Here is a 10559-nt window from a genome sequence, read left to right as displayed (position 1 = left end):
AGAAAGGGCCATGGGTTTAGGACTCAACAACCGGCAATCGCAGTGAAGAGAGGGAGCAGCCGAAAGGAGAGGAGAGGGCTGCGAGGCAGCACAGACAAATTATTTGAGAAACTGTAGCCAGAAAGTTTATAAATCGGGGGGGAACTGCAATCCTGTAGGTGCCGGACGCTCACTGACCACGGCGTAGGGAAACACAGGGAGCCAAACCAAAAAGCGTCACAGTCAGACCTCTGAAAACTGATAGTAAACTGAAAATCTTAAAAACAGCCAGAAAAAATTGCCTCATTACTTATAGAGGAACAATAATAAAAAAAGACAACAGACTTCTAAGGAACGGAGAAAGACAAACACAATTGGGGAACACAGTTAAAGTAATGAAAAAAATCAAAACTGCAGCCTAAAATCCTGTGTCAAGTAAAAGTATTTTTTTTATTATAAAATAAACATGAGAAAAGTCTTTTTTCAGATGAAGAAAGAGTGGAAGAATTCATTGCCACCAGACCCATACTTGGAGGTGTTTCCTGCGGAGGAAAAGTGATATCAGGTGGAAACTTGGACTGATAGGTATAAAATACATAAAAATGAAATTAATAAAATAAGCCAAACTTTTATGAAAAGAACTGCTAAACTTAACTAAGAAAGATAAAAAAAGTGACTAATTGGGACAATATTCTATGTTCTCAACAGGAATACAAAGTACTAAACAATATTATTTCTTTCCAAATTAGTTTATAAATTTAAATATTTTTAGTGAAAAAATTTCAACTGGATAAAAGAATCCAAAGTATCTCTATAGTTCATTAGAAAATAAATAACTTAAATGAGAATATAATAGGGAATATTTTTCCCAACCATTATAAAAACATATAAAACTACAATAGTTAAAGGAGTATTTTACTAAAGTTAGAAAAGTTATCTTATTACGGAAAATAATTGAAAATACAAGAATAGACCTGATTTATGTAACGATTTAGTACATACGAGTGGTCTTAACTTTAAAAGTCAGGAGGTAAGATAGCTTAGTATGCTGAAATTAATAAATGGCCACATTTAAAAGTAATTATCTCAAAAATTTTCAGAGCCCAGTTACACAACAGGTATCAAAAGCCTTAAAATGTGTCTATGCCGTGGGGAATAAATTCTACTTCTAGAAACCGACCTGCGTACAGTGTCGAGCAAGAGACTCCACACGCCGTACGGGAAAGCGGTAAAACTCATGTTCATGACTGTGAAAAATGGAAACGACCTAAATGTCCTGCAGTGGGGAGCTGGCTGAGTAATTACAGTACAATAGGATTTGAGTATGTGGGTTTTGTATTTATCAGTAAACTGTGAACACAGTTTCGTATAACCAAATACCCACCTACAATATCTTTCTAAAAATCTCCTTGTGATTTATTTGTCGTGGGAGTAATTGCTGCCAAGCAGCGAGCCGGGTGGCAGACGGTAAGGGATGGGAGGAGGTGTCTGTGCTTGAGAGACTCCTGCAGGGCAAGGGTCACAAGGTGCCTTAGGGACACAAGGTGCCTAAGGCAAGTGCCACCTGGGGGTAGACAAGGGGACCACTTTGACCATCCCCGAGGACACGGAGGGACTTGCATGTGCTGCATGGCTGCTGCGTGCCAGGCCAGCTACATGCATCGCCTTTGTCCAGCCGCGCAGCTCCAAGCGGCACAGCAGGCGAGCTCACCCGGCAGCCCAGGCCGCGGAACGGTGCGATGTCCAGTTAACGACAGGCAGAGGAGGGGACCGAGGGTTCCTAACTCTGAAGCCTGCATGTCCTCTTTCTAGGACAGCCCTCTGCAGCCTGAAGCATGTGCCTGCTTGACGCACAGCATACTGCCTGGGAACTTTTTAAGTCATGGTCTTAGATTATTTTTGGCAGTTGTCCCTTTTCAACAGAAATGAAGGACATTGAATCCTAAGCAGTTAGTCTCAAGGTCCGCGGCTTTTCCTACCTGGACTGGTCACCACCCCCAGGGAAGACAGCACTCTGTGGCCCGGGGCTGCCTTAGCCCTGGACCTCCGCTCTGAGGCTCCTGCTCGGCTCCCGAGGCTGATTTCCTTTGAAAGAAAGCAAGGTGACAAACGCGTGTGCAGCTGGGAGGGACGTTCCTAGTGCCTCGTCTCCACCCCCCGGACAGGCCGTGTTCGGGCAAGTGTTTGAGAACATCCTGCTCTCTGAAAATCCTTCGCGTGGAAACAGACTCAGCCACAGGCACCAGAAAGGGGCACCTTCTGTGTGTTCATGTGTGTTGCTTCGCGTTCCTGTGCTCCTGCGTGTGTGTTTCTTGTTGCTAAGGAAACTAAAGTAGAAATGTCTCAAGTCATTCTGCTCAGCAATTTAAACACAGTGAAATTAGGAAGTTTTAAATGATTTTGCACAGAACAAAAGTAACATGTTGTCATACGTCTAAACAAGCAGATAAGCGATGCATAATGATCTGTTAATAACTACCCACATCGAGTTTGCATGGACACTGCCGGAGTCGGGAACTTCCGTGGGCGAGCGTGTAGTATCCCCATCTTTATTTTCTGTGTGACTGTACAGTGATGTTAGAAGCACTGGCTGGGGAACCTGTGGCCTCAGGGACACATATGGCCCTCCCAAGTGCAGCCCCGCAACCAAATCCAAACTTCACAGAACAATTTCTGTTATTAAAAGGATTTGTTCTGTACAAATTTGGATTCCGCCAAAATGCCACGTTGAAGGATCCGGAAGGCCACACGTGGCCCCGAGGCCGCAGGGTCCCCACCCCCTTAGCCACGAGCCCTTCTCGTCTGCACCATGAGCAGGGGGAGACGCTGCTCGGGGCACAGTGAGCCTTGCGAGCAGCCCTGGCCGAGGTCTGCGATGATAGCACAGCAAGCTGGAGGTGCTTTGTAGCAGCTCGTGGTAACCGCCACATTTTCAGGTGTTCTGTGAGCCGCTGTTACATATTGTCATTGCTAGAAATTAAACTGTAGAAGCTTACAATCAAATAAATTATGCTTAAAGCAAAAGCAATACAAACAAGAAACACTTGGAACACTCGGTTCCTAAACACTGTGCCACGTTTGGCCGTGACCTCTGCCCTCGAGGCTGTGCATGCCACGTGTCTGTGAGGCGGGAACGTGGCGAGCCACTGTCAGGGTCAAGTCTCTGAGGGGTGTTGCCCCGGTCCTTTGGCTCCTAGCTTGGAGGAATCGCGAGCCGGGCTGTGGGGCGGAGAGATGACAGACACTTAGCTTTTCCACACGAGCGGCTTCTATTGCAGGCTTGTTAGACAGAATGGAAAGAAAAAGTGCGTTTCCTGAGGGGAAACGGTCTGTCTCCACCGTGGAGAAGATTTGGGGTCTCACCCACCTCTACGTTTATGTCTGCTCCTTATGATGTGCTAGATGGTGCGTGGAATATTCATTATTTCTCTGGGAAAAGGGTGGAGAGTTATTAGAACTAAGCCCAGAAGCCAGGAGCTCCTGTCCCCAGGTGACCTTTCCCCATTGACACTAAGCCCCCCCCCCATTTTATCCTTATAGGGTAACCTCCAGGGGTTGCCATGACAACTGTAAACTGAGACTGTGCTGGTGGGTGTAGTTTCTACTGTGCTTCTGCGCGTGCTCCTGGCCGGGACGTCCCCAACCCCAAGTTCCTGTGTTGCGGGTTTGGTTCTAGAAGCTCATTGTCCTCCTCATTGTTGCCCCCAGCCCCTGCCCTTTTCCCGTGGTTAGCGCTGCCCACCTACACCTGCCCTAACACTACCGCGTGCCTCCCCCAACCGCTCATCCCGTGATGTCACGTTGGCAACTCGGAACTGGCCATGGTGGGAGCGGTTTCACCCTGGACATCGGCAAGCTCGGAACAGGGCCTGGTGCAGTGTCTGTTGATCGGCTAGATGTATGAGAGAGAAAAATATTAGCCACGCAGATTAAACCTTTAAAAGCATGTCATATCTGCAGCCATCCCGTTGCGAACATCACAGAAATTAAGGAAATATCCCTCCGGTATCCAAAAACTGTCACCTGATTCAGCAACGAAGTCAGAGACATCGCTGACAACGGTGAAGTCCTGACAGGCAGCTCGGTCGTGCCACGGCCATCTGACCCGGTTTGTGTCGTGTAAAAGAAGGTAGCCACCCACATCCGTGCTGTAGTTCCATCCGTTCATAAACGGAAAACCACAGTGTGGCTATGGCTTTACCCCAATTTGCTGATGAATGGCAGCTAATGAAACGTTTGTCTGGATGCCGAAGAGGCGGCTCAGTGGCTGAGTGTAGACAGATAAGGGCGGTTGCTCTGATCTCGCCGACCGAAGCGTCTGGTGTGATGATGAATTGTCCCAGGTCCCCAGTCCTCCAAGTGACGCCATCTGCGGCACTGGCTCTCCGCGCTATCTCCCGGCTTCGGCTTCTCGCTCCTCTCCTGAAAGAAAGAACAGTTTGTAAAGGCTTATGAATTCCAACTCTTATCTTTTAAAACGTTGTTCTTTTTCTTCATCTTCACATGCAAATAGACTGCCTTTCGCAAGCCTTTGATAAGGAGCCGGAAGAAAAGTTCACAAGGGTTTGATAACCGTCCTGAGAAACCCACAGCGCGCAGATACCCGAGGAATTTATCATCTGCGGATGTGACCGGCAGACCCTCACCTGGCACCCCGGAAGGGGCCGGGCTGAGCAAGGCCCAGACGCCCAGAGAAAGCAAAGGGAGAAGGACACAGAAACGGGGTGAAGGACTCAGAATCACCCACTCGCAAGGGGAGTCCCTGATTGTCTCTGGCAAGGTCACAGCAGGTCACAGCACGGGGCTGTGGGAGGGGCCGGGGCCAGGCCTGCCCTGGAGGTGGTTTTGGGCAAGGTGACCTCTCAGGGTTCTGTGACTAGTGCTGACCCGGCTGCTAGTTTACCGCATGGCCTTGGAAGGCCCCATAGGGCTGCCGAATCCTCCTCTGCGAAGGACTGGGATGAAGGTGGATCTCGGCGTGGCCCAGCCTCGCTGCCCACGCCCACGACGTGGAGTGTCAGTGCTGGGGACCCTCAGGGAGGCCCAGCCCCGCCCCTCCCAGGGACGCCCCCCCTCGTCCAGGCCCCACCACAACCAGACACCCCAGACCTCCCACCTTCGCCGCCACCTCCTTCCGCTCAGCCGCCTTCTGCCTCACCTCTTTCCCCAAATTACTTTTCCTGCTCGTTTTCATCACGTTTACTTTTCTTTTTAAAAGTTCTCATTCTGTGACTTGGCCCTAATTTTTTTTTTTTTCTGTCTACAAGACGCTCACTTTTAAAAAAAACTTTAAATATTCAATTTACAGATAAAGGTTGCACACGGTCAAGGTTCACAGTGTGATGATGGGATATGCCTATACACTGTGGAATCATGACTGTCACACTACTAGTGCCACGTCCACCCGCCCTCGGGCTGCGCCTCAGCTTCCAGCACCCGGTCGTCTGACAGCTCAAAGTTTGTGCCCTTTGATTGACCAGCATGTCCCCTCCCTGTCCTCCCACCCCCCGGCCCCTGAGAGCCATGTCTACTCTCCACATCTGTGATTTGACTGTTTCGATCCCACCTACGGGTGAGGTCTCGCAGCACTGTCTTTCTGTGCCTGGTTTATGTCACCTGTGCTCCAATTTCACCCACGTTGCTGCGAATGACAAGATTTTCTTCTTTACTGGGGCCGAATAGCTCTCCACTGAGTGTATGGGCACCGAATTGTCTTTATCTGTTCACTGTGGAGGGGCCCTTGGTTGTTCCCACACTTTGGCTGCAGGGAACACGGGGCTGCTAGTTTGGACACTGTTACCTCTCGGCCTCACCTTCCTCCTTTCCTACTGCAAATTCAAATTCGGTTCTCAGCTCTGAGCTAACCCCTGGTGTGCTCCTGTGTCCCCAAGTTCTTTCCTTGTGCTCCTTCTGCCCCGGTGACTCCCTCTGCATCCCCGCCTGTCAGTAATCAGCATCTTCTCCTCCTCTTACGGGCAGCCCCCGCCCGTGTCGTAGCTGCTGCCCTGGTATTTTTTTAAGTCCCGTTTGTGTGTGTTTTCTTATATTATCTTCCATCCACGGGGCCTCAGCATTTGCATTCAGAGAGGCCTTTTCACCCCCGATAAAATGTAACTAAATAGGAGTAGCTAAACATTGGCATATTTGTTTTACACTAAAAATTAATATTCACAACCTCAAAGATGTCACCTGATCTGCCACTCCGCCACCTCTGACAAGGCTCCCGCGACTTGACGCACGGGCATGCCGTTAGCGGGAGCCGGCCTGGGCCCGTGGTCGTCAGCCCGTTCTTGGAGGGGAGACCGAGAGACGGCTGACGCTGCCTGCTGCCGTGTGACAACATGAGACCCAGGCAGTCAGTGGGAGAGTTGTTAGGACTCTGATTTTTAAGGCAATGTATAATGAACGTCACCAAGAAGAAATATGCTTTAAAAAGTGTACTGGCCATCTGCTGCCGTGTGACAAATGGCCACAGAGTTCGCAGCTTAAGGCAACATGCACTTACCATCACAGCCTCCCTGTTGGGCGTCTGGTCCTGGTCAGCTGGGTCCTCCTCTCTGAGTCCTCGGAGGCCACAGCCAAGGTGTCATGGGGCTTCCTTCCTTCCTGGCTGCCCGGTGCCCTGTAAGCACATGCAGTTGTCCTCTGACCTCGGGGACGAGGTCCTGCTGTCTTGCTGGCCGCCCAGCCGCCTGCAGCTGCTCCCACAGGACCCCCAGGAGGTGCCAAGTTGGCTCTTCAGGGCCACAGGTGACTCTGCGGCTCCCGGGCCCCAGGGTGGAAGCAGGCCCAGGCCGCCTCTTGAAGGGCTCACCTGGTTAGTCCAGGCCACCAGGCCAATCTCAATTTACTTAGATTGAACGGATTTGTGGCCTCACTTGCACTCAAAACATTCCTTCGTTTTTGTCATGAAGTGCAACACGATCCCACCTCCTTTGCCGTGCTTATGGGCAAGAGGCAGGTTTCAGGCACCACCTGAGCAAGGCCCTGGCTCTCGGGGGCTGCCCAAGGGTCCTTCCGTGACAGAAACTTGCCTGAGGAGGCCAGAGCTCACCTGATGCAGATCGAACACGTCAACCGACATCCCAGGAGCTAAATGCCAGCCCGGGCGGGGGAGGGCAGGGAGGAGGACTGATGTCCATGTGTCCCTCCTGCAGTGAGATGTCACACGCACACCGGCCTGCGCCGGAACCGCGTCTCCGTGCTTTGCAGACACAGCCCCGCGTCTCAGGGCACAGGGGGAACGTTTCAGACTGCAGCGGCCACGCTAGCACGGAACCGAGGACGCTGGGGTTTAGTCTCTGTGCGTGACCAGTGGGTGACTGCCCCTGGGGTCGTCTGTCAGACCTCAGGCCCCACCCAACCCTCCAGCGGCAGCTCCGGACTGCGGCCCCAGCAGGCTTGGCCTGCCTGCCCCGCCCCCACTCCGTCTAACCACCGCCTTCTCGCCACCCTGGCCGCTGCTCCTGGCTGGTCCCCACCTGCAGCCGCTTCCGAATCCCAACCTGCCCCCAAGGAACAGGGAGGTGCAGGTGGAAGAGGGGGCAGAATCAGAACGCGGACACTGAACAAGGCACGTGATCTGGGTGTGGCCTCGGTTTACCCATCTGCAGAGAGGGGGAAGGACATAAGACAGCCTCCGAGGTCCTACACAGCTTTGAAGATCTAAAGGTTCCAGAAGCTGCTTTACAGGACAGGTTGGCATTTGTTTATTGAGGTGAAATCCACAGAACATCAAAGGAACCACCTGAGAACAATCAGGGGGTAGTTAGCACCTTCCCACAGTTGCAGCCAGGTGGGTTATTTAATTTTTTTTTCATTGCCAGGACAGAGATAAAACCAAGGCCCGGGAGGCCCAAGGAGGGGGTTCTGGCTGTCACCCTGGCGCCCCGTGGGACGGGAGCGTTACTGTCCCTGCCCTTGTGGGCACGTTCCCACAGGCAGGAGCCCCGCAGGGGCCTGTGACGGGCGTCCCCAACTCCACCTGCCACCTGGGGAGGCACCAGTGACCCGCTGGGACTCCAGGTGCTCAGGCCATGCGTTGTCATCTGGGGTCTGCATTTTTGCAGACACTCTCGTCACAGTGGACAGCTGGGCGAGTAGGCGAGCTGGAGAGGGCGCCGAGTCCAGGCCCCCGGGGGACGAGCAGAGAGGAGGCCACCTGCTGGGGAGGGCGTCCCGAGAGCCTGAGGGTGCCCACACAGGCCGGAGGACGCGCACCTGTCCGGGAGGCCGAAGCCGCGTCCCAGCCCCTGCGCAGCGTGGCTGCTCATTTCTGCAGAGCAGCTGAGCTCTGGGGGGAGGAGAAACGAGAATCCGGCCTCGCAGCAGGGGGGGGCAGCCACGCGGGTGTCATGTCCGCACGGCAGGAGACAAAGTCAGAAGCCAGCACTGACCTGCCCATTCCTCCGGGTGCTTGCTTCCAGTCCTGTTGTTAGCACCTAAAAACAGGTGTTACTTTCTTTCTTTGTTTTTCTGTGCGCTCCTCTACCATGAGGGGTGTGTGTTAGTACGTGTTCACAGGCCATCTCAGCGCTGTGTTTTCTGGGAACATCTGCCCTTCTGCACTTATGTTGTCTGAAGACATAAAACCTATGCTTTTTAAAAAATGAGCACTACGAAGGTAGAAATATACATGTAAAATGTATTCTCGTCTCAAAGTGCCAGGTGTGTGCATACCCTTTTCCTGGTTCTTGAGACACGGAAGATGGGCGCGGATAACCCTCTGGAGTTGATTTTGGGGAGCTGTAAGCTCCGTGCTGTGGTCACAGCCATGGAGGCAGGAGGCGGTTGGGCTGGGGGCCGCCTGTGTGGAGCCTTCTCTGAGGATGTCGGGAGCCGGAGACTCATGTCAGAGTCAGAAAGCCAGCAAAGCTGCGGAGGTCACCCAGGGGTGACTCGGGGGGCTGTCGCCCAGCGTGGGGTCTGGCAGTGCTCCCTGGAAGGGCCGGTGGCCCCGGCTTCCTCTGCGCTCTGGCATGACCCTGGTGTCAACACAGGAAAAGCAATTCTTCCGGAAGCAGGCAGGACGTGGTTTATGGGGCCGCAGAGCGAGCTCTCTGAGAGACTCTGAATTGCGGTGCTCTCTCAGACGCGCGCATGCATAACAGTTCCAGCCCAGATGCAGAGCGCCTGGCGTGCAATTTCTCAAGGCGCCTCGAGAGCCTCTCCAGGGTGCCTGCCGAGGTCACAGCCTACTGGGGCTGTTCCGGGCGGGGAACAGAGATCTGCAGCTGGAGAGCAAACACTATTCCTCACCGGTGTCAGCCTCGCGTGCAGCCGCCAGGGCCGTGCTCTGAGGAGCACGTGCCGCCAGGAGGGGAGGACGGCGTCTGCTCAGCTCCTGCTGGGGAGGAGGGGGCCCTGCGGCGGGGTGCGGGGGGCTTTGCAGCATGTTTCACTTACTCCTCCAAGTGACCAGCCTCGGCAGGGGAGAAATGGGCTCGAAACACGGAGAGTTCTGCCGGGTCCAGAGCCATGGTCTTTCCATGAGCCCACGTCACAGCAGGGGAAGGTCACCCAGATGTCCGAGCACCACAGGTGCATGCCTCCGGTGACTACTGCTCTGCTGGGATGTCCAGCCTCCCTGGTGTCCCACGCTGGGCCCCTCGACCTTGAGTGACCTTGAGCACAGCACTGATGTTCCCGGAGCTCAGAGAACTCGCTGCTGCAATGTGGGGCGGGTGCTCCGGTCCCCACCTGGCATCGCCAGCAATAGGCAGCCCAGTAAACGGAGCCGGAAGCTGCCGGGGGAGCTTGACGGCTCTGCCCCAAAGCGGCCCCCGGCCCCTCCCTCACCCTGAGTCTGGCCGAGCAGCAGCCTGGCGTGGTGTGCTCTGTCGTGGGCACGCAACCTCCGCCGTTCCTCCCTGCGCTGTAAATTCAGTGATACAGTGACAGTTTGGGTAAGAAACCCGAGGTTGGAGCTGTGTTTACAGTGTGGGTGGGCAGGCAGGTGGGCTGCTTTGTGTGCACCGTGTTTGCAGTGAGGGCTGATCTGTGTCCGCTGGAGGCAGAATGAGGGACCCAAGATACCCACGTTCTGATCCCTGGGACCTGTGACTATGCCACCCACATGGCGAAGGGGGCTTTGCAGATGTGGTTATGCCAAGGCTCTCGAGGTGGGAAGCTGGACCACCCTGGTGGGCCCAGTGTCATCACCCCGCCTCTTCTGAGGCGGGGAGGCAGGAGGGCCACAGTCAGAGAAGGCGGCAGGAGGACAGAAGCTGAGCTTGGAGGAACGTGGGGCCAGAACCAAGGACAGTGGCAGCCACGGGGAGCTGCTTTCTGTGACCAGCCCCTCCTGCCCCCAGGACACAGCGCAGGTGTGTCATGTGCAAACGCTGGTTCTCTGCCTGGACAACTGCCCTGGCAACTCCAGCTCAAGTCCCTGCTCCCTGGGGAAGCCTCCCCTGATGGGCTCCCTGGCACAGCTGTGCTCCCCTCCCCCCGTGCAGCTCTGTCACGGCCCTGATGACAGCCCTGCCTGTCCCCCCCGGCGCCCCACAGCCTGGCTCCCTGGGGCACGCCGTGTGGGCTGCCACATGCTGAGAAGACTCAGAGGCTCATGCTCACGCGCC

The 10559-nt window shown here is 54.2% G+C and overlaps 1 long non-coding RNA gene across 2 annotated transcripts; it reads right to left on the bottom strand.

The window, feature by feature from the left end:
• Positions 1–403: 403 nt before the first annotated feature.
• Positions 404–8416, bottom strand: LOC123636402. Of its 2 annotated transcripts, none has more exons than XR_006734515.1 (6): positions 8376–8416; positions 6485–6601; positions 4003–4401; positions 3347–3871; positions 1959–2064; positions 404–521 (listed from the first exon to the last, which is right to left on the bottom strand). It is a non-coding gene; the product is annotated as an uncharacterized LOC123636402 (long non-coding RNA). The 2 variants fall into 2 exon arrangements; XR_006734516.1 differs by lacking the exon at positions 8376–8416 and adding an exon at positions 7034–7331.
• Between the last annotated feature and the right edge of the window lie 2143 nt (positions 8417–10559).

The sequence above is a fragment of the Lemur catta genome, chromosome 4 (genome assembly GCF_020740605.2).
Source record: "Lemur catta isolate mLemCat1 chromosome 4, mLemCat1.pri, whole genome shotgun sequence".
In the NCBI taxonomy this organism is placed as follows: domain Eukaryota; kingdom Metazoa; phylum Chordata; class Mammalia; order Primates; family Lemuridae; genus Lemur; species Lemur catta.
The sequence above is the reverse complement of the archived record's forward strand: the minus strand, read 5'-3'. Positions and strand labels throughout refer to the sequence as shown.